General features: G+C 42.5%; 1 protein-coding gene across 1 annotated transcript in view; it reads right to left on the bottom strand.

Moving 5' to 3' along the window:
- Positions 1–22,356, bottom strand: part of LOC118369133 (ALK tyrosine kinase receptor-like) — a 592,945-nt gene that overhangs the window by 303,981 nt on the left and 266,608 nt on the right. The gene's annotated exons all lie outside the window — the stretch shown is intronic.

Raw genomic sequence — 22,356 nt, 5'->3', positions numbered from 1 at the left:
ATCAAAGATATGATCAAAGAGCCTCACATACAGTATATCAGTTGGTCATTGTGCTGCCACAGAATGAATTGTGAGCCTCAAAAAAGGCCTAAAAAAAGATGTATATACCAGAGCTGCGAGAAAAGTTCTATATATTATTGAAACAATGTTGCGATTGATTGTGAAAATGCCAAAAGGTGTGGTTCCTGTGGGGGTTGCCATGGAAGCCAAGAAGGGGTGTGTGTGTGTGTGTGTGTGTGTGTGTGTGTGTGTGTGTGTGTGTGTGTGTGTGTGTGTGTGTGTGTGTGTGTGTGTGTGTGTGTGTGTGTGTGTGTGTGTGTGTGTGTGTGTGTGCGTGCGTGCGTGCGTGCGTGCGTGCGTGCGTGCGTGCGTGCGTGCGTGCGCGTGCGTGCGTGCGTGCGTGCGTGCGTGCGTGCGTGCGTGTGTGTGTGTGTGTGTGCGTGTGTGTGTGTCAAACACACATGCATGTGGAGTCTGGGAGAGGAAGTGTGTCCATCTGATGAATGGGCATGTGCCTGAACTCAATTGTATACACTAATTGTAGTCTCACCCATTCATTTCTAATGATCAGTCATTTTTGACATGGAACACCACAGGTATACAAAAGTGAAATAAAACACCAAAATGTTATGACAATCATCAAAGTGTTTGTGTGTTCAGATGCACTGTGTGGACAAAGTCATGGAACCTTATGACAATCAGATCAAGTGAACTACATTTTACAGAGAGAAAACCGGAACACAACAGGAGGGTTAAAGAAATAAAAGGTAGGTCCTGGAGTGGCCTAGCCAGTCTCCAGATCTCAACCCCATAGAAAATCTTTGGAGGGAGTTGAAAGTTCGTGTTGCCCAGCATCAGCCCCAAAACATCACTGCTCTAGAGGAGATCTGCATGGAGGAATAGGTCAAAATACCAGCAACAGTGTGTAAAAACCTTGTGAAGACTTACAGAAAACGTGTCATTGCCAACAAAGGGTATATAACAAAGTATTGAGATAAACTTTTGTTATTGACCAAATATTTATTTTCCACCATAATTTGCAAATAAATTCATTAAAAATCCTACAATGTGATTTTCTGGATTTCTTTTCCTCATTTTGTCTGTCATAGTTGAAGTGTACCTATGATGAAAATTGCAGGCCTCTCTCATCTTTTTAAGTGGGAGAACTTGCACAATTGGTGGCTGACTAAATACTTTTTTGCCCCACTGTATATCTCTGTCCATTCTTAGCCTGTAATTTCATTAATCTGTGTGGTATTAAAACATATTCGGTTGATATGTCAAATGACGTAAAATTGCTTGAAATGTTTATAAAAAAGGCATTTTTTTCTCATACCTGTAAATACGATTACAGATTCATGCAATGCTTTTACTATAAAGGAGATCTTTCCACCCACGGTGGTCTGTGAACCAACAACCTTCTGGCCCACGGCGGTCAAAATTCCTGCATTGCCATGTAATGCTTACAGGATGAAGAACAGTTTCTAAAACTGCATATCTAATGATCTGGTCTGTCCAAGAAGTGAGGGTAAACAGTAGGCATTTTCTTTGCTATCCACTATGTTAAAATGATTATTTTGGGTATAGTGGAGGACCATCCATTTTCATATCAGAAAGGTCCGATTTTCTCCATGTAACCCTTACTATAAACAACGTTCACTCCCTTAGCAAACCAAATGCATTGCTGGAGCCCTGAGCACGATATAATTTATTTGACATAACTTACATTTCCTGTAGCTATACTTAACTCCCTTAAGCAGTGGCGTAGCATGGACCCCGTGCTACCCAAACGGTATGGAAAATCATACAGTCGGTATTTCGAAATAACCAATTATACGGTATATCGCCCAAGCCTCGTAAAGACGGAAGATTGGACTCTCTCTCTCTCTCTCTCTCTCTCTCTCTCTCTCTCTCTCTCTCTCTCTCTCTCTCTCTCTCTCTCTCTCTCTCTCTCTCTCTCTCTCTCTCTCTCTCTCTCTCTCTCTCTCTCTCTCTCTCTCTCTCTCTCATACACACAAACACACGTATCAATAACATTTACATTTAAGTCATTTAGTAGACGCTCTTATCCAGAGCGACTTACAAATTGGTGCATTCACCTTATGACATCCAGTGGAACAGCCACTTTACAATAGTGCATCTAAATCTTTTAAGGGGGGGGGGGGTGAGAAGGATTACTTTATCCTATCCTGGTGATTGACTCCGCTGTCCTGGCGTCGTGGGGGAGTTTGTTCCACCATTGGGGGGCCAGAGCAGCGAACAGTTTTGACTGGGCTAAGCGGGAACTGTACTTCCTCAGTGGTAGGGAGGCGAGCAGGCCAGAGGTGGATGAACGCAGTGCCCTTGTTTGGGTGTAGGGCCTGATCAGAGCCTGGAGGTACTGAGGTGCCGTTCCCCTCACAGCTCCGTAGGCAAGCACCATGGTCTTGTAGCGGATGCGAGCTTCAACTGGAAGCCAGTGGAGAGAGCGGAGGAGCGGGGTGACGTGAGAGAACTTGGGAAGGTTGAACACCAGACGGGCTGCGGCGTTCTGGATGAGTTGTAGGGGTTTAATGGCACAGGCAAGGAGCCCAGCCAACAGCGAGTTGCAGTAATCCAGACAGGAGATGACAAGTGCCTGGATTAGGACCTGCGCCGCTTCCTGTGTGAGGCAGGGTCGTACTCTGCGGATGTTGTAGAGCATGAACCTACAGGAACGGGCCACCGCCTTGATGTTAGTTGAGAACGACAGGGTGTTGTCCAGGATCACGCCAAGGTTCTTAGCGCTCTGGGAGGAGGACACAATGGAGTTGTCAACCGTGATGGCGAGATCATGGAACGGGCAGTCCTTCCCCGGGAGGAAGAGCAGCTCCGTCTTGCCGAGGTTCAGCTTGAGGTGGTGATCCGTCATCCACACTGATATGTCTGCCAGACATGCAGAGATGCGATTCGCCACCTGGTCATCAGAAGGGGGAAATTGGCACTGGGTAAGGACTGGAGATTGAGAACACACACAAAATCTTAGTTGAGAATAAAAGGATTGCTTATCTAACCCAGAGTGGGCATTGCTGCTGGTTCCCCAGGATAATGTCATTGAGAAAGGTGCTGAGCGAGGGGGGTTAGGTGGAGGAAAGGGGTAAGAGGGAAGGACAGAGAGGGTGGAGGGGACACAGGGAGATGCTAATCTGGATCTGGGTGCAGGAAGAGAAAGATATTGAGAGGGATAGTCATAAAGGAGAAAGAGAGAGTTATATAGAGATAAAAAGAGAGAGATACTGGCAGAAAGAGAGATGGAAAAAGTGATGGAAAACCTGGGCCAAACCAGGGGAGTGTAGCCGCCCCAAGGTGCAGCAGGAGAAGAGGCAACAGGAGCAGCTCAAAGAGGAATGGACATGGGAGGACGAACTGGACGGTAAAGGACCCTGGGCTCAGCCAGGAGAATATCGTCGCCCCAAAGAGGAGCTGGAGGCAGCGAAGGCGGAGAGGCGCTGGTATGAGGAGGCAGCACGGTGGCGCGGATGGAAGCCTGAGTGTCAGCCCCAAAAATTTATGCGCCAACTTCCTGTGCTTACCGCGGGGCCAGAGAGACCGGGCAGGCACCGTGTTATGCTGTGGAGCGCACGGTGTCTCCAGTGCGGGTGCATAGCCCGGTGCGGTACATACCAGCTCCTCGTATCGGCCGGGCTGGAGTGGGCATCGAGCCAAGAGCCATGAAGCCGGCTCTACTTATCTGGTCTCCAATGCGTCTCCTTGGGCCGGCTTACATGGCACCAGCCTTGCGCACGGTGTCCCCGGTTCGCCTGCATAGCCCAGTGCGGGCTATTCCACCTCGCCGCACTGGCAGGGTGACCGGGAGCATTCAACCAGGTAAGGTTGGGCAGGCTCGGTGCTCAAGAGCTCCAGTGCGCCTGCACGGTCCGGTCTATCCAGTACCACCTCCACGCACCAGCCCACCGGTGGCAGCTCCCCGCACCAGGCTTCCTGTGCGTGTCCTCTGCCCAGTACCACCAGTGCCAGCACCACGCATCAGCCCTACAGTGCGCCTCGCCTGTCCAGCGCTGCCAGAGCCTTCCTCCTCTCCAGCGCTGCCGGAGTCTCCCGCCTGTCCAGCGCTGCCGGAGCCTTCCTCCTCTCCAGCACTGCCGGAGTCTCCCGCCTGTCCAGCGCTGCCGGAGCCTTCCTCCTCGCCAGCGCTGCCGGAGTCTCCCGCCTGTCCAGCGCTGCCAGAGCTTTTCTCCTCTCCAGCGCTGCCGGAGTCTCCCGCCTCTCCAGCGCTGTCTGTCATGAGCCGCCAGAGTCTCCCGTCTGTCATGAGCCGCCAGAGTTTCCCGTCTGTCATGAGCCGCCAGAGTTTCCCGTCTGTCATGAGCCGCCAGAGTCTCCCGTCTGTCATGAGCCGCCAGAGTCTCCCGTCTGTCATGAGCCGCCAGAGTCTCCCGTCTGTCATGAGCCGCCAGAGTCTCCCGTCTGTCATGAGCCACCAGAGTCTCCCACCAGAGCAGCCAGAGTCGCCAGTCAGCATGGAGCACCCAGAGTCGCCAGTCAGCATGGAGCAGCCAGAGTCGCCAGTCAGCATGGAGCAGCCAGAGTCGCCAGTCAGCATGGAGCAGCCAGAGTCGCCAGTCAGCATGGAGCAGCCAGAGTCGCCAGTCAGCATGGAGCAGCCGGAGCCGCCAGCCAGCATGGAGCAGCCAGACCCACCAGTCAGCATGGAGCAGCCAGAGCCGCCAGCCAGCATGGAGCAGCCAGACCCACCAGTGAGCATGGAGCAGCCAGAGCCGCCAGTCTGCCAAGGTCCGCTAGAGCCGCCAGTCTGCCAGGATCCGCCAGAGCCGCCAGTCTGCCAGGATCCGCCAGTCAGCCAGGATCCGCCAGAGCCGCCAGTCAGCCAGGATCCGCCAGAGCCGCCAGTCAGCCAGGATCCGCCAGAGCCGCCAGTCAGCCAGGATCCGCCAGAGCCGCCAGTCAGCCAGGATCTGCCAGAGCCACCAGTCAGCCAGAGCCATCAACCTGCCTGAGCTTCCTCTCAGTCCTGAGCTTTCTATCAGTCTTGAGCTACCCCTCAGTCTTGAGCTACCCCTCAGTCTTGAGCTACCCCTCAGTCTTGAGCCACCCCTCAGTCCCGAGCTGTCCCTCAGTCCGGAGCTGCCCCTCAGTCCATTGGGGCCCTTGGTTAAGGTTAGTAGTCCAAGGTCGGCGGCGAGGGTCGCCAATCTAAGGACGCGAAGTAAGCGGACTAAGACTATGTTGGAGTGGGGTGCACGTCCCGCGCCAGAGCCGCCACCGTGGACGGACGCCGACCCAGACCCTACCCTATGGGTTTAGGTGTGCGGCCGGGAGTCCGCACCTTTGGGGGGGTACTGTCACGCCCTGGCCTTAGTATTTTGTGTTTTCTTCTTTATTTTAGTCAGGCCAGGGTATGACAAGGGTATTTATGTGGTGTGTTTTGTCTCTGTTTTTTTTTTTGTAGGTAATGGGATTGTGGTTAGTGAAGTAGTCTAGGTCAGTCTATGGTTGCCTGGAGTGGTTCTCAATCAGAGGCAGGTGTTTATCATTGTCTCTGATTGGGAACTACATTTAGGCAGCCATATTCTTTGAGTGTTTCGTGGGTGATTGTTCCTGTCTCTGTGTTTGTTGCACCAGATAGGGCTGTTTCGGTTTTTCACGTTTCTTGTTTTGTATATTGTTCGTATTTTTAATCTTTTATTGAAGATGTATAAAGATAACCACGCTGCATGTTGGTCCTCCTCTCTTTCAACGGAAGAAAACCGTAAGAAGAAAAAAAATTATTGCTGTAGTTCTGTCCTTGAACTGTTGTCTATTAACTTCTTCGATATAGGGGGCGCTCTTTTAATTTTTGGATGAAAAACGTTACCGTTTTAAACAAGATATTTTGTCACGAAAAGATGCTCAACTATGCATATAATTGACAGCTTTGGAAAGAAAACACTGATGTTTCCAAAACTGCAAAGATATTGTCTGTGAGTGCCACAGAACTGATGTTACAGAAAAAAAACAGATAAAAATACAATCAGGAAGTGCCGCATTTTTCGAAACCGCCTCATGGCAATGACACCTTATATGGCTGTGGAGGAGCTAGGAGTCAGCTTACCTTTTCCACATTTTCCCCAAGGTTTCTGCAGCATTGTGACGTATTTGTAGGCATATCATTGGAAGATTGACCCTAAAAGACTACATTTACCAGGTGGTCGCTTGGTGTCCTCCGTTGCAATTGTTGCGTAATCTCCAGCTGCAGTACTTTTCCGTTTGCTACTGAGGAGAAACCCAACTGCCACGAAGGATTTATCATCGAATAGATATGTGACAAACACCTTGAGGATGATTCTAAACATTGTTTGCCATGTTTCTGTCGATATTATGGAGTTAATTTGGAAAAAAAGTTCAGCGTTGTAGTGAATGAATTTTAGTTTTTTTTTTCTTAGCCAAAAGTGATGAACAAAACGGAGCGATTTCTCCTACACAAATAATATTTTTGGAAAAAATGAACATTTGCTATCTAACTGAGGATCTCCTCATTGAAAACATCCGAAGTTCTTCAAAGGTAAATGATTTTATTTGAATGCTTTTCTTGTTTTGTGAAAATGTTGCCTGCTGAATGCTAGGCTTAATGTTACGCGAGGCAATCAATACTCTTACACAAATGCTTGTGTAGCTTTGGTTGAAAAGCATATTTTGAAAATCTGAGATGACAGTGTTGTTAACAAAAGGCTAAGCTTGTGTTTGAATATATTTATTTCATTTCATTTGCGATTTTCATGAATAGGAAACGTTGCATTATGATAATGAGCTTGAGGCTATGATTACGCTCCTGGATACGGGATTGCTCGACGCTAGAGGTTAATGTTCTGTATTATGTCATGTTTTTGTGGACCCCAGGAATAGTAGCTGCTGCTTTTGCAACAGCTAATAGGGATCCTAATAAAATACCAAAATGAGTGGAATGGTATGTCTTACAGAGAGAAAAAAAGTACATTAAGGGGTAAACCTATTAAGAGTATGTATTAGGCTGGTTTGAATCCTTATCAACCCATTCAATGTGAGTACATCTGTTGTTGAAGTACAGTATATCAATAAAGCTCCAGTAGACAAACTGTTTATGATGAAAAGCCTTGTTAGTGCTTAGGTCAAATGAGCTTTTGAGTTTCCTGTCTTATTCGGCCTCAGACAAACGCTAATATTTCACTTAAAACACACTACCTTTCAAAAGTTTGGGCTCACTTAAAAATGTCCTTGTTTTTGAATGAAAAGCAAATGGTCAGTTAAAATGACATCAAATTAATCAGAAATACAGTGTAGACATTGTTAATATTGTAAATGACTATTGTAGCTGGACACTGATATTTTTCTTAATGAAAGGAATATCTACATAGGTGTACAGAGGCCCATTATCAGCAAGCATCACTCCTGTGTTCCAATGGCACATTGTGTTAGCTCATCCAAGTTTATAATTTTAAAAGGCTAATTGATCATTAGAAGACTATTTTGCAATTATGTTAGCACAGCTGAAAACTGTTGTCCTGATTAAAGAAGCAATAAAACTGACCTTCTTTAGATTAGTTGAGTATCTAGAGTATCAGCATTTGTGGGTTCGATTACAGATTACTTTCTTCTGAAACTCTATTCTATTCTTGTTATGAGAAAGGAAGGCAATTCCACGTGAGAAATTGCCAAGAAACTGAAGATCTGGTGCAATGCTGTGTACTACTCCCTTGAAGAAGAGTGAAGAGGCGACTCCGGGATGCTGGTCTTCTAGGCAGAGGTATCCTGTGTCCATTGTCTGTTCTTTTTCCCATCTTCCCATCTTAATCTTTTATTTTTATTGGCCAGTCTGAGATATGGCTTTTTCTTTGCAACTCTGTCTAGATTGGCCTCCATTGTTGTGCCAACCTGAAGCCTATTTATAGTCCTCAAACTCTGATTTAGCTAGAAGTGTTTTCACACATGAGTACTGGGTGTATGTAATCGGTAAATGAGTGTGGCATTTTGAATGGCAGTTTTTTCCAAACGAAACACAAGACCTGTTAGTTTTGAATGATGTGTCTAATGTAGAGAACTGTGTTCAGTGTTTTGCAAAAACTGTGTTATACACTTGCACACTGAGTTTAAAGCAGATCATGTGCTTGCAGTTTTACAGACTTGGTCTGAAGACTAGGTACATGAGTTAATGGTTTTACTGAGTGTGCCTCAAGTACCACTTTTAGTGTGTAAGCGATTGTAAAAAACTGTAATAGAAAATGACTCAAGTAAAAGTGATAATCACCCCCTAAAATACTACTTGAACATAGGTCTAAAAGTATTTGGTTTTAAATATACTTAAGTATAAAAAGTACATGTAATTGATAAACTATCCTTAAGTATCAAAAGAAAGTATAAATAATTTAAAAATCCTAATATTAAGCATGCCAGATGACACAATGTGTTTATTTATTTATTTACAGATAGCCAGGGACACTCAGACATCATTTACAAACTAAGCATTTGTGTTTAGTGAGTCCGCTAGATCAGAGGCAGTAGAGAAGACCAGGGATGTTCTCTTGATAAGTCTGTGAATTGGACCATGTTCCTGTCCTGCTAAGCATTCGAAATGTAACAAGTACTTTTGGGTGTCAGGGAACAGGTGTGGAGTAAAAAGTACATTATTTTATTTCGGAATGTTGTAAAAGGAAAAGTTGTCAAAAATATAAATAGTAAAGTACAAATAAACCAACAAGCAGTACTGAAAAAGTATTTTTACACCACTGCAGCCAACCTTGTCCACCAAATACCCACATGGGGCCAAGTTTTTCTCAGTTTGGTGCATAATGAACACGTCCCACTACAGCTATAACCTTTGGCAACAGAATAGACCCACTGTTGTTGTGTCAAGGAGGACATCCTCCCTCTAGTTTTTCCTCAGAATGGACAATGTTCATTGTTCTCAGGTCAGGTGCAAGACTTTTACACACTGTTCACAGCATGGCCACTGATGTAAGATCAGCAAAAGTCGCCTCCTCTGGGCTTTCCCAAAGAACGAGTGCTCCTGTCCTGCACTTGGAACAAGGAAACTTCATTACTTCCAGGCTTCTGCCACAATGATCAAGGCCCAGAGACGTAGGAGGGGAAATTCATGTGAATGAGTGCATTGAGATGGATATGATTGAATTGATATTCATTGATTGAGCCTCATGCTGCCTCCCCTACGCTACAGTGAGTTCAGAAGGTGGAGGAGGTTGTTGTTCACCCTACAGATGTAAACACACACACACACACACACAGAAATATACACCTAAACCAAAGCATAAACAAACCTGACAATACCTGACAAAAGTGTTGCCAGCCGCTAATTCAACTCGCTAGATCATTCTGATGATAGTATACTTTAATTTTACTTTATAAACCTCCCTGGTACCAGTGGGACGGTAAGCGTCCCACCTCGACAACAGCCAGTGAAATTGCAGGGCGCCAAATTCAAAACAGAAATCCCATAATTAAAATTCCTCAAACATACAAGTGTTATACACCATTTTAAAGACAAACGTCTTGTAAATCCAACCACAGTGTCCAATTTCAAAAAGGCTTTACGGCGAAAGCACACCATGCGATTATGTTAGGTCAGCGCTTAGTCACAGCAATCCATACAGCGCTTTCCCAGCCAAGGAGAGGGCTCACAAAAGTCAGAAATAGTGATTAAATGAATCACTAACCTTTTGATGATCTTCATCAGATGGCATTCACAGGACTTCATGTTACACAATAAATCTGTGTTTTGTTCGATAGAGTTCATCTTTATGTCCAAAAACCTCAGTTGAAATTGGCGCGTTATGTACAGTAATCATTGTCTCAAACAAACATCCTGTGAAATTTCAGAGAGCCACATCAAATTACAGAAATACTCATCATAAACATTGATGAAAAATACAGGTTTTATACATAGGATTAAAGATAAACATCTTGTTAATCCAGCCGCTGTGTCAGATTTCAAAAAGGCTTTACGGCAAAAGCACACCATGCGATTATGTTAGGTCAGCGCCTCGCCACAGAAAACCATACAGCCATTTTCCAACCAAGGAGAGGTGTCACAAAAGTCAGAAATAGTGATTAAATGAATCACTAACCTTTTGATGATCTTCATCAGATGGCATTCACAGGACTTCATGTTACACAATAAATCTGTGTTTTGTTCGATAGAGTTCATCTTTATGTCCAAAAACCTCAGTTGAAATTGGCGCGTTATGTACAGTAATCATTGTCTCAAACAAACATCCTGTGAAATTTCAGAGAGCCACATCAAATTACAGAAATACTCATCATAAACATTGATGAAAAATACAGGTTTTATACATAGGATTAAAGATAAACATCTTGTTAATCCAGCCGCTGTGTCAGATTTCAAAAAGGCTTTACGGCAAAAGCACACCATGCGATTATGTTAGGTCAGCGCCTCGCCACAGAAAACCATACAGCCATTTTCCAACCAAGGAGAGGTGTCACAAAAGTCAGAAATAGCATTAAAATTAATCACTTACCTGTGAAGATCTTCATCTGATGGCACTCCCAGGTCTCCATGTTAGACCATAAATGTTTGTTTTGTTCGATAATGTCCCTCTTTATGTCCAGAAATATCAATTTTGTTGGTGCGTTTAGTACAGTAATCCAAAGGCACAAAGCGCGCTCTCAACATCCAGACAAAAAGTCAAAAAAGTACAATAAAAGTTTGTAGAAACATGTCAAACGATGTTTAACATCAATCCTCAGGTTGTTTTTGTCATAAAAAAAAAAAATATATATTTCAACCAGACAAAAGCTTTGTCAGTAGAAAAGGAGAAACAAGATAGGCCCGATGCCGATCACACGCTGGACTCATGTCTGGAAATGTCCACTGTCCACTCATTGAAAGTGCTGTATCTCCCTCATTTTTCAGAGTTAAGGCCTGAAACAAAGCCTAAAGACTGGCCACATGTAGAAGAAGCCAAAGAGAGTGTGAACTGGGTCCTAAGTCTTTGTATGGTGGATAGGCTTCCAATGGAAAAACAGCCTTTCAAGATAATAGTACTTCCTGGATTGATTTTCCTCAGGTTTTGCCTGCCATATCAGTTCTGTTATACTCACAGTCATCATAACATCAGTTCTGTTGCACTCACAGACCATATCGTTGCAGTTTTGGAAACTTTAGAGTGTTTTCTATCCAAATCTACCAATTATATGCAAATCCCAGCTTCTGGGCCTGAGTAGCAGGCAGTTTAATTTGGGCACGCTTTAATCCAAAATTCCGAATGCTGCCCCCTACCCTAGTGAAGCCTTAATTATTTGTCCTTAATCATATACATATTCATCTCTATGTGGGGGGAGGGCATGATCATACAAACTACCTTTTGATAATACCAAGTTCAAACAGAGGGTGTGGGCGACACTTAACGTTTAAGACATGCACCAGAACGGCATCCATTTTAGGAAACCCTCAGTTTGAGGCTTGGCGCTAATGGGTGAGGCTTGGCACTGGTCTCCTAAAATGAACACTATACACACAAGTCACTGAACAAAGCTACAACCAAATGAAGTCATATCTCTGAAGTTGTATGAAGAACTGGGAAGGAATATGAATGAATTGAATATGCAGTTTGTGGAGTTGGATAAAGAGAGCAAAATGGTTCTTCATAAGGGTTTTACTCCCAGACATTTGAGTATTTCACTGTCTTGCACTGTGTCTCTGGTTGAAAGGTTTGACGAATTCTGTTTACTAGATGTGAGAGGTTTTTTTGGAGAGTAAAATTATCATTAGTAGGTACGTTAGATGCACTTGTTGTTAAGCACTCTAAGATAAAACTCAACTTCCCACATATTCTAATGTCTTCTTTATTTTTCTCTGTCAATTTCAATTTCAAGGATTTCCGTAAACAGATTGGGTTTGCAAGATGAAAAAGTCCAGCGGCAATATATATTTGTATAATGTCTTTGGAAAAATTAGGATGGCGCACCGTCCCCACGTTAGTGCAGCGCTAATAACTTCCTGAGCAAGAAAAATTAAGCCTGGTCTCAGATCTGTTTGTGCATTCTCACGCCAAACCTGGACCAGCCAAGGCTAGGAGAAATGCGCTCTGTCAATCTGGCCCTGTTGAACTACGTTGAGGCAACACAGATGGATCATGATTCTTTCAGGAGGGGCTCCGACTACAGCCCATCATATGTATTATGATTTGGCCTACTTGTTTCGATATATTTTTGATAAAGTCCAGTCAGGCAGACGGCAGCTCGCTAGGCCTGGAGTCCTGTTTACGCCTGCGAGACAGGGATGCGGTCGGTCAATAAGCCTGTCCAAAAATACGTTATTAAATCAGGGTGAAAATAAATGGGACAAATCAAATGCCAGAGGGAGTTTGCTGTCCTCGTTTACTCTCTGCCTGTCATTGGTGTGCCGCTCATTCTGTCTGTCTCTCTTTCCCTCTCACAGTCTTTCCTCTCTGTCTGTGTCTGGCTCCCCTTTATCTCTCTTTTTCTCACTGACTGTTCTTTCCCTGTCTTTTTCTTTGCATTTCTTTCTCTTTTACTCATGTTATCTCATTCTATTTCTCGCCTGTTTTTTCCCAGCTTGCTCCGACTCCTTCTCACTGTCGCTTACTGATATATCATTACCCATCAGTAGTCATACTTTGCTCAAACCATGAATAATGGAAGAAGGGGGGAAAGACTGAACATAAACATTTATGGTTTGTGTCAAGTTAGCTTATATCTCCCTGACAGTATTTCTTCTGGGAGAGCGGGAGACATAGAGGGACATGGACTTGTTAGTTCTCGGAAGATGAGGAGCTGTTCACACAGACAAAAGTGTTTGCGATAGAGAGATGAGAAAGGAAGAATGAAAAATAAATCAAGATTGTGTCGCTACGTGAAAAATGGATGTATGAATACTTTCTGAAGGCACTGTGTAAGCTGGACTGTGGTAAGCTCGCTTCTCTAAATCCTTGTTGATCAGCTGTGATCTCCACAGATCCCGTTTGAGCCTCCGCCAATACAGCAAAACACGAGTGTGGAACACAGATTGAGAACACACTTATTTCTGTTTCGATGTAGTTTAATTAAAATCTTAGACTTGAAAGACTGCCAATAAATTACAAAATAAATGTTGTCAGATAAAAAAATAAATAAAAAAAAATATATATATATATATATATGAATGTCAGATAACATTATGCAAACCGGCTACGTTGTTTTTCTTGTTGACATTCCTATACGACTTTGGTTTGGTGTAATCAAATTGATTTAGGATGAAGTCTAAAGAGTAGAGTGCATGACATTGAGATTTGGTTTGGTGCTTTGGGGACTTAAGATCTATCCTGAATTCAGTCATTGCAGGTTTTTCTGGAGATTTTCAGCTTTTTCAGAAGTGCGTTTGCTAGATGTCTCAAACAGATTATTTTACCTATATTAATTAACCCTTGTGTTGTCTTAAGGGTAAAAATTACCCACCTCTATATTTAACAGCAGAGAAAACCCCCTAAATTATATTTTTTCAACTTGAAATTTGATTACTTTTCTGAGAGTGACCCCAACATTAGAAAAAGTGGAACATCGCATTTGTTCATATTTCCATGAAAGCTGTACACCACCAGGGTACAAAGGTTGTCTTAGGGTCATTTTTGACCTGGCTGTTATAAAATCATTTACACACACACACACACACACACACACACACACACACACACACACACACACACACACACACACACACACACACACACACACACTAAAACACACACACACACACACACACACACACACACACACACACATTTACACACACACACACACACACACACACACACACACACACACACACACACACACACACACACAGATTGTGTGCTAATGATTGAACTCAGATAAAACTAAAACTTTCTTGTGCATGTCCAGCATCACCCCTCCACGACCCCACACGACTCAAGTTCTCAGACAAAATAAACATTTATTGAAAGCATTGTTTACTAATGGGGAATGCAATCAGAGGCGATAAAGGTGCTGCAGATGACAGTCCCCCCAGTTCTCTCTTTGCTGAAGCCACGAGTGCACGTTTCAGGGCCCAACAGGTTGTAGATCTGATTTTGTCCAGGAGGAACAAGAGAATAATGATTTAGAAGAGGTGGTATCTGAAGAAGAAAATGCGGAAGAATACAACCCAGAGCACGATGCATCATCTTCAGATGAAGAAGAAATCCCCCAAGCTGAAAGAGAGACATTTTTGTCAAAGAACAGAAAAATAACATGGTCCTTGTCACCATATGACAACCAGGGCAGGACGACAAATTTGGAGTGTTTCCGTAAATATGGAGACAACTGGAAAAGAATGGATGAGACTGACCTGCGTGCCTACATAGGGCTGCTAATCTTAGCGGGTGTGTATAGGTCCCGAGTCGAGGCTACATGTAGTCTCTGGGATGCAGAGTGCCACGATGCCACTGAAAGTCTTTCACCCTTTCTCAGGAATGCTACGATTTGATAACCTTGAAAAGGTTAAGACCTGCAAGACGTGTTAGAGACAAAGTGGGAGAAGTGGGTGGAGCGTCTGACATACCTCTACAACCCTGGGCCTGAAGTAACAGTGGATGGTGGTTCAACTGGTTCAATTCAGAGGTACATTTTCATTTTCATATCTGTAATGTAATTGATTTTCACTCTTAATTTTATTATGTATTGCTTTAATATCATTGTTTTCTGTGACACTGATAGTAATCTCTTTGGTAAAAAGGTCGATGTCCTTTCCGGCATTATATGCCCAGCAAGCCAGCAAAATATTGCACCAATATATGGGTGGCCTGTGATGCACAATCAAACTATGCTTGGAAGATGCAAGTCTACACAGGGAAGCCGACCAGCGGAGACCCGGAGAAGAACCAGGGGATGCGGGTTGTGCTTGATGTGACAGATGGACTGAGGGGACACAATGTCACGTGACAATTTCTTCACCTCTTGTGAACTCAGCCAGCATCTCCTGAAGAGAAAGATCACCATGGTTGGCACAGTTAGAAGGAACAAGCCTGAGTTCCCCCCTGCACTCCTCACAACAAGGGGGAGAGAGGGCTTCTCATCGAAGTTTGTCTTCACCCCCACCACCATTCTAGTTTCTTACCTCCCAAAGAGGAACTATAATGTGATCCTCCTGAGCACACTGCACAAAACGGCTGAGATCAGTGATCGTGAGGACAGGACGCCAGCCATCATCCTGGACTACAACCATAACAAAGGAGGCATGGACAACCTGGACAAGGTGATGAGAACTTTTACTCTGCATCTGCAGGAGGATGACTGCCCGCTGGCCCCTGGTCATCTTCCATAACATCATTGATGTGTCCTCATACAATGCCTTTGTGATACGGAACAAGATCAACCCTACCTGGATGCATGATAAGCGGAACAAGAGGAGGTTGTTCCTGGAGGAGCTGGGAAAGGCACTTGTAACCCCATACATTCAAAGAAGGGAGCACTTCCCCTGCACAACAGCCTCTGCAGCACTTGCAAAGCTGTTCAGGGGGCTGAATCTTGTCCTGATCCACTTGAGACTGCAGCTGGGGCAGGCAAGAGGAGGAGATGCCAATTCAATTCTACCCCCTAAAGAAGGACTGTAGTAAAACAAAGCAAAGTCCATGCACACACACTTACATACTGTTTTACATTTGCTAATTAGAGTGGATTGATTTATGTTCTTCAAGTTTTTGTTTTGTATCTATTCTTATTTTCTTATTCGTGTTGTTTATACACCTTGTGGGTGGGGGCAATGGTTTGAAAATTGGGAGAATGTAGTTGAATTCCTCATTGTACAGTATAAGTATATATCACTATTTTGCCAAAAACGTTCAAGACTGTTATTGTTTCCCTTCAATAAAATGCATTCAAAACTACTTCCTGCACATTTCTGCTACTTTCGTAGGCTATAGAAGTAATATCTATTGCAATTTTTTTTTTACACCTATGCAGTACCTTTAGCAATAATAAATAACCTCTATTTTAGTAAAGAAAACAATTATTACCGGTGTGTAAGAAAAAGGAGTGGTGTCCACTGATTAAATGCAGATTTTCTGCATTGTGAAGAGAGAAAACCCAGATATTCACAAAGTTTGTTATGAATGACAGGTTGTTTCTTCATGAAAATTAGATTTGGTGTTTAAAATTCAATTAAGCTGCTTTATTTTAGGGGTTTAGTGAAGGCGTGACATTTTTTTACCCTTCAGACATGGGGAGTATACAGAATGTTAAGACTACAAGGGTTAAGTGTCAACTCCTTCCATCACAAAACGCGACGCTGTGCACATCAAATATGCTTCCGAAAGGACAATGTTAAAAAAAACAATATTTTCAATAATTGAATTTCTGACTTCTGCCAGACTCATTTTCCCCTGAAAAGTTCACTTAGGTGCTGACACACGCAATTAAAATTCTATCAAGCCTCTTACCATTATATAATTAGTAAAAGCCCATACAGTTCACCCCTACAGAGTTTTCTTCCATTTAAATTACACATTTGAAAAGTCTGAACTTCTGCAGTCCATACTCTATAGTATTCCTTTAGTACCAACCCTGCAGGACTTCAAAGCAGTGCATGCTGCCCTTGTGAGTGGTTTGTGGGAGAGAAAGTTGGGATGACTATTGTGAAACTGTTCCAGGTCACTTGGGTCAGGTGAAGGCAAAGCATACCATTGGACTAGGGGACACAGTGAGCAGTGGTGTAAAATGCTAAGTAAAAGTAATTTAAAGTACGTCTTAAGTCGTTTTTGGCAGGTATCTGTACTTTATTTACATTTTTGACAACTTATACATTTAGTTCACTACATTCCTAAAGACAATCATGTACTTTTTACTCCATATTTTTGATGCTTAAGTATATTGTGCAAAGAAATATACTTTTGATGCTTAAGGATATTTCAAACCATATACTTTTAGACTTTTACTCAAGTAGTATTTTACTGAGTGACTTCACTTTTACTTGAGTAATTTTCTATTAATGTATCTTAACTTTTACTCAAGTATGATATTGGGTACTTTTCCCACCACTGACAGTGAGTAAGTGAGTGAGGTAGTGTAGGTTTTGCTCTCTGAGAATGACAACCAATAGACAAGTTCTTAGTGATCTGGCGGTTTGTCTTAATTTGTTGTGGTCCAGTTTATCAGACACAGATTAAGCCTAGTCATGATCTAAAAAGTTGTTTAAATTGAGAATCTCTGTTGAATTTTCTATTTAGTCTAGGAGTAGTCTTAATCTGTGTCCGAGAAACTGGCCCTTCATGATTTCACATTTTTCCATTTTGAACATAGGAGAAACCAAACTGCCACGAGGGACTTATCATCGAATAGATATGTGAAAAACACCTTGAGGATTGATTATAAACAACGTTTGCCATGTTTCTGTTGATATTATGGAGTTAATTTGGAAAAAAGTTTGCGTTGTAATGACTGAATTTTCTGGGTTTTTTCTTAGCCAAACGTAATGAACAAAACGGAGCGATTTCTCCTACACAAATAATCTTTTTTGAAAAACTGAACATTTGCTATCTAACTGAGAGTCTCCTCATTGAAAACATCCGAAGTTCTTCAAAGGTAAATGATTTTATTTGAATGCTTTTCTTGTTTTTGTGAAAATGTTGCCTGCTGAATGCTAGGCTTAATGCTATGCTAGCTATCAATACTCTTACACAAATGCTTGTGTAGCTATGGTTGAAAAGTATTTTTTGACAATTATCAATTGTTGTTTAGCTTCTGAACATGAGAGAGGAAGATTTTGAAAACAGCACAACAATCGAGAGAGAACAGGCACAGAGAGATCCTGAGAGTGACACACAGGGAACTGTAGAGGACGGTGGAGCAGTAAAGAGACCCCAGGCTGAAAGAAGGGAACGTGTTGACGAAGGTGCTGCTATAGCAGAAGCTATAATGGAACAAGCACACACTGAGGATGTTCAGGAGCCTCCAGACAATTCTAGGCGCTACCCAGAACGAAGGCACCGTCCACCAGACAGACTGGACATATAAACAAACAAACAAAAACAAACTGTTCAAGTCAAATTAAAAGATGCAAAATAACTACAATAACAACCCAATGTTTCAGTTGTGGTTTGGTAAAAGTAACTCTGATTGTATAAGAGAAGAAATGTTATGTTCTGTTAATTACTGATGTCCCCTTTAAGGATGGAGCACTCTTGGTCATGCGCAGTGTTGTTCTATGTTATTCTGGTACTAACTCGTTTTAGTAAATGTGAAGCTCCAGTTCAATTTCTTGTATTCAGAGTCGTTCTTATTATATACATAAGTACTAAGAGTTAAGACACTACATTAACAATCCCTTGAAAACAGCATGTAGTTGTCAATGGTTTTAGCATGTGTAATCAATGATCAGGTGACTCAAGAATGAGATTGATAACCATACAAAACTGTACAGCAGGAAATCTCTACTCAAAACAGCAACCCTCGAAGGTCTGTCTGGCAATGCAAATCAATTGTTGTTTGTCCAACTTCTTTCTCATTAACACTAACTTTCACAAAAATGTTCTAATTTAGTCAATGTACCTTAACGGGATAATTTGGGATTTAGGCCATGATAATCTTAATCCACTTCCCCAGAGTCAGATGAACTTGTTTTTGTGTCTCTGTGTCCAGTATGAAGGAAGGTAGAGGTCGTTTCTCGAGCCAATGCTAACTAGCGTTAGAGCAATGACTGGAAGTCTATGGGTCTCTACTAGCATGCTAACACACACCCATATACTTCCAGACATTGTGCTGATGGTAGTTAGCATTAGCTTGCGAACCTAACCCTAACTTCCTATATACTGGACACAGATGCATAAAACTGGTTTCACCAGTTCATCTGATTCTGGGGAAGTAGATAAAGGGCCTCATTGCCAAAATCCCGAAGTATCTCTTTATAACAATATCAGATTGTTTTCATGAAACAAAGCCAGAATTTAGAATTCTCTATATTTTACATGTACTTTCATTGGGTCCCTGAATATACTTTAGATTTTTTTTAAAATCCTCTGCAGGAAGTAACATTTGTAAATCAATCTAATTCATATGGGGCTTTTCCTTTTATAGTATCTTGTGTTTACTTTATTGCGTATTTAAAGTCCTGTTCCCTTGACACAGATAAAGCCTAGTTCTAAACTGTGAAGCATGTTCATGGGAGATACTCTATTTAAAATCATTTTTAATCCAGAAGTTAGCATTTACTGGAGCTGCCCTCCTGGCAATGTTTTCCTGGGGGAAGAAATGTATCACTATATCTCAATGGGAATTCCTGGTCTAAATAATGTCGATAAAACAGATATGAAAGTTTTTAAAAATCACAGCCTCTTTCAGTGGTCTCTACTTTTTCAAGGTCATTGGATCCCTTGACACACACTGTGGGATACAAACAATTCAAGCTATTCAATTAGCAGTACCTCCTCCCAGAATTGGGATTCAATAACAATTTGTTCAAATTAGAGGAAAGAAAACGATAAACCCATTCTCTACCCTATGGATGAGTGCGAGAATTCTGATGAAAGAAAAGAGGACAAGGCAGGGGAAATCCATAGGCCCCAAGCAGAATTAATGCAGCGGGAAATAAATCCACATTGTTTTCTATTCAGTAGAATAAGCATTTATAAGTGCTGAGGAGTTTGAATGTAATGTGAATCCAGTACAGTACAAAAGCCTGGGGAGCCAGGGCACAGGAAGATTGCAGAGAAGTCTTGAATTGCGCTTCAAACTAACCGTAGGCAATGGCTGGGAGGAAAAACACACAGTTTTGCCTTAGCATAATAACAATGTAACAATATCAAGAAAGTTGAATTGTAGACAAACTGAATATATTAATATTTAAAATGTGCATGGTAGCTCGGGAGTCAACAAACACTATTGAACTGCAAAATGTTTTAAAGTGTTTGTTTCTTCCCACGGAATGACTAGAGCTCCTTCTCATTGCTAAATCCCAGAGTGTGCTAGGTCACCAGAATAATATCCAGCTGACCTTTGCCAAACATAACTAATAATACACTTGTGAGCAGTTCTTATGGAACATTGCAGCTGGACAACCAGTTCTTAGATGTTAAATGTTTTTGGTTACTTATAAAACAAGATTGCCAAAGAGGCCATTGGAGAAAGAAAAAGGTTCCAGACCTAATCTCTTTTCCAGAAGTTGCTGACACAGTGAATAGCAAAAATCCCCCAAGTGTGACAAATGAGTTGTGTGTCACAGTGCTATGCCTACGCTCGCGTGCACACACACACATAAATATAAAACAAACCACTTGGGGTTACTTTTTAAAGCAACTCATTAGGTTACAACGTTACTGCCATTAAAAGTAAGAGTAAGTAACGGTGTAATGTAATTCGTTACATTACTTTTGTGTTACCAAGAACATAAAACCCTCTGAACATGCCTCAGGACACGATCAGGACACGCAGGTTGAAATATAAAAACAAACTCTGAACCAACTATATTAATTTGGGGTCAGGTTGAAACACATGAAATGTTCATGGCAGTTTAGCAAGCAAGCTTCCTGTTGCTAGTTCATTTGTCCTGGGACATAAACATTGGGTTGTTATTTTACCTGAAATGCACAAGGTCCTCTACTCCGACAATGAATCCACAGATAAAAGGGTAAACCGAGTTTGTTTCTAGTAATCGCGCCTCCTTCGGTCTTCTTCTTTGGACCTTATATGCCGGTATGCAAATAACTTTAAGGTGTATTACCACCACCAACTGGACTGGAGTGTGGATCTCAGTTCATCTTTCAATCACCCACGTGGGTATATACTCCTAAAAAAACAATGATATGGGCGAGAAGGGACTTGCGGCGCATCAAGCTTTAAAAATAGAACCAAGTTCTATTTTAATGCCTGGCTATGCAGACGCTCGTTGACGCATGCGAGCAGTTTGGATTAAATGATTGAATAAACATGTGTGTACATTTATTTTGCAGCGGTCACGCACATGAATCCAGCGGTGTGGTCAGCATGCCACACTGTCAGCAGCACTGACATCATAGGACATCATGGGAGAGATCGAGATCTCTGTCAGATTTCCTAATAGTTGTTTTAGTTGTTTTAGTAAAATGATCCGTGTATTTAGCATTATCCGTGTAATCGCATTATTATTTGGCATTTGTAGTTAAGCAGCCTATATTGAAACGTAACTGTTCCACAAAAAAAATGAGTGTTGGAGGAGAAATGGATACACATTATAATAATAAAGAAAGATGTATAAATAAGAGCGTTTCACCTGTCCTTCTGCTTGTCTCCTGCCCCCTCCAGGTGTAGCCCATTATCCCCTGTGTATTTATACCTGTGTTTTTTGTCTGTCTGTGCCAGTTTGTCTTGTTTGCCAAGTCAACCAGTGGTTTTTGTCTCAGCTCCTGCTTTTCCCCAGTCTCGCTTTTTCTCGCCCTCCTGGTTTTGACCCTTGCCTGTACTGACTGAGCCCGCCTGTCCTGATTCTGAGCCCGCCTGCCTGACCACTCTGCTTGAGCCTGACTGCCGTCCTGTACCTTTGCACCACCTCTGGATTATAGACCTCTGCCTACCCTGACCCTGACTGCCATCCTGTACCTTTGCCCCACCTCTGAATTACTGACCCCTGCCTGCCTTTGACCTGTCTTTTGCTGGCCCCCGTTGGATTATTAAACTGTTGTTAATTCGACGTAGTCGGTATCTGGGTCTTACCTTCAAAACTGATAAATAGCCTATGTCCAAGTGTTCTAAAGAAATTCCACATTAAACTATCGAAATGTGAATGCAAAGAAAAGTGTTGCAACACAACAAAATTCTATCTTGATCAATCCAACGCATCAACGAAACTTTTTCCATGAATCAAAACCAACATTTAAGCAGCTTTATGAAATTAAATATACATATTATAGCCATTAAATACAGGTGATTAGGTAACAACAAGCCCAACTTGAATTATCGACATAAAATTAAAAATAACGTGCAATAAACTGCTGACAATGAATGCAAACTGTCAGATAAAACGTAAAGATAATGCATTGAAATAAATAGCATGCAATCAAAATAATTACTTACAATCATCAAATAAGCATACGTTGTTCATTTAGTTCTCTCGAGGTGACAGGTTTAGCTGAACTGAAATCTAACTTTTGCTGCCATCCTCAGCGTCAACGGCAATGGGCTAGCATGGGTCTTTCTCCACCAGTTTTGTGGAACTGTGCTTGTCCTGATGGTCCTGCAGAATTAGTCATTTGGGTATAAAGTCTGAAAGAGGGGGAAGCCTCCCTAGTGAAAGTAAAACTCGAACAGTCATTGCAGTGAGTGCGGGTGATTTAGTCCATGGGGTTGCAAGGGCATTAATGGTCAAAGAGTTTTTGGGCTTCTTGATATTTTAAGTTGAATGTTAAT

Source organism: Oncorhynchus keta, chromosome 35, assembly GCF_023373465.1.
Source record: "Oncorhynchus keta strain PuntledgeMale-10-30-2019 chromosome 35, Oket_V2, whole genome shotgun sequence".
Classification (NCBI taxonomy): Eukaryota; Metazoa; Chordata; class Actinopteri; order Salmoniformes; family Salmonidae; genus Oncorhynchus; species Oncorhynchus keta.
The sequence above is the reverse complement of the archived record's forward strand: the minus strand, read 5'-3'. Positions and strand labels throughout refer to the sequence as shown.